Below are 4,673 nucleotides of genomic sequence, written 5' to 3'. Positions count from 1 at the left end.
AAACATACAAACGTACTAGGTAGTGTTGAATGGGCTTTTGAAGTATTATCAGTCAATCTAGGTTTTTCCAACAATGTTCCCCTGTTGAAGTACAGACAAAGAGAGGGGTCTGTAGATTGGAGGTTACAGTGTGGTTAAAGATATGCAGTAATGGAAGACCAAGATGAGTAAACTAGAATAAGAGGTGATGGTCACAAAATAGAATAAATTAAATGCAGGCTTAAGAGGTGGTTTCTTTACTAATCATGATAAATCCCAGTGCTCATGTGAGTAGGTGGTAAAGGTAAAGTTGAGGAAGAGACTGAAGGAGGGGAGGTCAAGGATCAGAGAGGATGAAGTTTAGGGTATTTCATTCACATGGTTCTTGCAATCGCTAACAACAATGACAGAAATTAAGATGTCCAGGAAGGTAGTGAGTCAGTAGCTGAAGTCTTAAGCGAACAGGGAGAGATCAGGAAAGTAGCTAGGAATTACCACCAAGAATTCATGGGTAGTAACACTATAGGAACCGGCAGAGTAACTGTTCAGCTAAAGATATTGTCCTAAAAACAATGCAGCATGGCTCTATAAAGGAAAATATATATATATACCATTATTTAATTAATAATACTTGCTAAAATAAATGTCTTCATTTTTTTAATTACACAGGCCTATCAAGAATTTTGAGCATAGACTATAATATTTATTTATTACATATAAATTTGTTACATAGAAATTATTATACATAAAAATTGTACTTTATTACATATAAATTACATATACTCTAAATTACATATACTCTAAAGATATTTATTATAAAAGATATTTTAGATTCCATTGTCGGCGGAGGCTGGGTTTGTGGGACTTCTAGAGTGGGGGTTCCGGATCCAGGCCAGCGGCTTTCTGATCAAGATTGTTAAAATGAGTCCGCAGAAGTAAACCCCCATTGACTTCTTAAAGCAAATCTTTGGACGACCAGTTGCGGTAAAATGAAATTCTGGGGTGGATTATCCAGGGGTTCTGGCTTGCCTGGATGGCTACATGGGTATAGCCTTGCAGCAGATGGAAGAATACGTAAACGGACAACTGAAGAGTAAGTACGTGGATGCACTTATCCGCAGAAATAATATCTTGTACATAAGCACACAGAAGAGAAGGATGTGAAGACACCAAGAGTACAATATTTTTCATACTTGGGATATTTTTTATGGGATTTTTGGTTATTTTCGATATAATTTGTCCTATTTCATAATAGTTGTTGATTTTTCACTGACATGTAAGATTAATGTATAAAATTATGAATTTAATTGTAAAGAATTCTTTTATATTTGTTTCAGTCATTTCCTTTTACCTCTGTGTCAGTGTGCAGAATGCAAAGAGAATGAAAAAAAAGAAAATCTTTCTTTTTAAAAAAAAGATATTTTAAAGGATGAAAAATTTATATGAAATAAATTACATTTAAAGCTATTATTTTGTTTTTTATTAATTTTATAAAACCTTTTTACTCTCACTAGAAAATTATTAATTGTTTTATAATGGAAAACAGTTTATTTTTTAAAATTCTGTTTTAAACTTTATAATTGAGTGATTTGAAATTCTGGTACTAAGTTTAGTTTATATCAGTACATGATTTTAATGACTTTCAGCTGAAAAAGAAACTTCACAAAAACATTTATTCCCAAATGAAAGAAGTATTTTGTTGAATGTGTTTACCATTTTACCATTTGCTGATACTCATTTTTCAATCCCATCTACCAAGTATACAAAGGTTTTCAGTAACTTTTATGTAGTAAATTTAAATATACCCTGATGTCAATCAGCTTTCTGCAACCAACGAAAAGGTTCATTTTTATGTTTGTAGCAAATAAACTTAATATTAACTGAAATTTTTTATTTAGATAACTTAGAATATTGGAAAATTACCTTTAAGTGTGCAGATACAGGAATGTTTATAGATGCTATACTTAATCATGTTCAGCTTTAATATCACATACAAATGCATATTTTGTAAAGGCTTGTGGTCAAAATGTTTTCCCCATAACACAAATTTATCTCAAAAACAAGCTATTTTCTCACTGATTGCTGAAATACTACTTTTACCTTTAAGGAACAGATTAAATATAAACATTTAAAAGAAAAAGCTGCTAGGTGAAATACACACTTGGAACAATTGTCTCTTTGTAATGGAAAATGATTTACTCATCTTGGTCTCACGTCTCTGAGCCTCTATGCACTTATGCCAGCAGTCATTGCAGCAACACTCTGTGGACTTCAACCAAATTCATGTGGGTACAATCCAGCAGCACCTCTTGTCCCGCCCTGGGACTTTCTTTTATGCTGACGCGTAAGACGTTACAGGACTGCTTGGCAGTTACACATGCACAAACCACAAGTACAGTAGAATTTAAGCCTCATGGGGTGAAATTTTGTATTAGTTAGGGTTCTCCCGTGAAACAGAATCTATAGGTGATATATATATGTATACATACATACATATATATACATACATGCACATATATAATACATATATGCATATATATAATACATATATGCATATATATATTACATATATGCATATATATTACATATATAATATATCATATATATATACATATATATACATTTCTTAGCCTCCATCATCACATTAGGCAATTTCTTCTAATATATATCTATATGAGAAGATATTGTCTAATGTGATGATGGAGGCTAGCAAATCCCATAATCTACCCTTTCTGTTTTTCATTCTCTACCTAAAGTATCTTTATCTACATCTTTGTAAATTTATTTATAACTAGGATACCCCCTACCCTTTTGGGAGCATAACTAACACATATTTACCTGAAATTGTAAATGTTTGATTCCCCACTGTCCTGCAATAACAGACATCCAGATCGCAAATCAAACTTGTTTGGAAATCCCCACACTCTCCCAGTTATTCCTTCAGTATTCCTCTCAGGCTCATTAGCATCTGAAAAGACAGGAAATCTAGTCTGGCTCCAAGCAGTAACTATAGCAGAATGGCAACATAGAAGCTGGGTGATACCTTGGACTCTTAATGCTGCAGATTCTAAGGTAGCATTGTCTCCAACTATCTTGACTTCTCCTAATCCAGTACTATATTTAGTAGACATAAAAATTAACTGAACTGACAAGGGTCCTTTGAGTTAAAGGAACTTGGAACAATTGAGATTAGGGGTTCAATGGGCCAGTGCTATTGAGACCAAGCTAACATGGGAGCACATCATCTCTAGAAATAATACAAGAAGCTCAGAGGTGAGGCAATAGTGAAGACTCTCAAGTGGAATGAGTGGACTACATGGAAAGATTTAGCAAATGTCCTCATTTGTAAAAAGAGAGGAAGTTCATCAGTGTATTCTCTGGTGGGGCACTTTGTTAAAGGCACTAAAATAGTTAAGGTAGGCTAACTGACTAAGAGCTGTGATAAATTGACCCAAAATGTATAATGGTTCAAATACAATGGAAACTAATTTCTTTCATACATAAACAGACCAAGGCAGCTGAAGATTTTCAGGTAAATTGGTTTGCTTTTTCCTACCCACCATAGTCATTCAGCAGTTCAAACTACCCTGTTTCCCCAAAAATAAGACCTAGCCAGACAATCAGCTCTAAGGCGTCTTTTGGAGCAAAAATTAATATAAGACCCGGTCTTATTGTACTATAAGACCGGGTCTTATATATATAATATGGAAACTATAATATAAGACCGGGTCTTATTTTACTCTAAGACCAGGTATAATATAATATAATAATATAATGTAATGTAATATAATATAGTATAATATAAAATATAATATAATATAATATAATATAATATAATATAATATAATATAATATGATGTAATACCGGATCTTATATTAATTTTTGCTCTTAAAGACACATTAGAGCTGATTGTCCGGCTAGGTCTTATTTTCTGGGAAACACGGTAAAGGAAACTTTGCCAACTTCCATATATGCCTTCCAAGATCATTCTGGACATTCAGCAAACAAAAGGGGAAGGAGCATATAGGATCACATGGACCTGGTCTAACAAAGACATACCATACTTTCTCTTAGATTACACTGGATAGAACTAAATCTTGTGGACATAATTAACTGAAAGGAATTCTGGCTGTTTAGAGGTTTGTCCAGGAATAAAAGAAAAAGAGTGTAGTAAATTGAAGTTAGTCTGTGCCAAACATTTCCATATATACATGCTTTGTAAACAATTAAATCTTTAGTATTTCTACTTGGGCTCAATGAGAATTTTAAAAGTATACGTGAGAGTCTTTGTTCTCTGGAAAACTACAGAGATTTAGATGTTGGAACATTGGAAGCATTCCATTTACTTCCATTCTTCCTATGGCATAACTTTTATTTTGTGATAGATGGGGGAGGAGTTCAGATTCAAAGTATGAAACAACTTTGTTCCGTTAGAGAGTGTTTTTTCTCTCTTTAGAGAACAGACCACCAGAGAGTATTGATGCTTGCACCAGATTGCGGACCCCCCAAAAGTTAGTTCCCTCTTACCTCCTTTTTCAAATTCATCCTTCTTATACTTCCTCAATTAACTAGATGTTTGTGGGAAGTATCTTAAGCACCATAAAATAAATGTGAAGAATTCACCCTTGTAAGGTCCATTAGATTCCCTTTCTTTTGTGATTGTTCCTTTTAATTTATTTCAGTTGATAATAGG

At 33.3% G+C, this 4,673-nt stretch overlaps 1 pseudogene across 1 annotated transcript; it reads left to right on the top strand.

The window, feature by feature from the left end:
- The first annotated feature begins 921 nt into the window (after positions 1 to 921).
- Positions 922 to 1,143, top strand: LOC308499741 (U6 snRNA-associated Sm-like protein LSm6; annotated as a pseudogene). The gene has a single exon. The product of its transcript is annotated as a U6 snRNA-associated Sm-like protein LSm6 (transcript).
- The last annotated feature ends 3,530 nt before the right edge of the window (positions 1,144 to 4,673 follow it).

This window comes from Rhinolophus hipposideros (assembly GCF_964194185.1).
Source record: "Rhinolophus hipposideros genome assembly, chromosome: 7".
In the NCBI taxonomy this organism is placed as follows: Eukaryota; Metazoa; Chordata; class Mammalia; order Chiroptera; family Rhinolophidae; genus Rhinolophus; species Rhinolophus hipposideros.
This window is presented reverse-complemented; position numbering and strand designations above follow the sequence as displayed.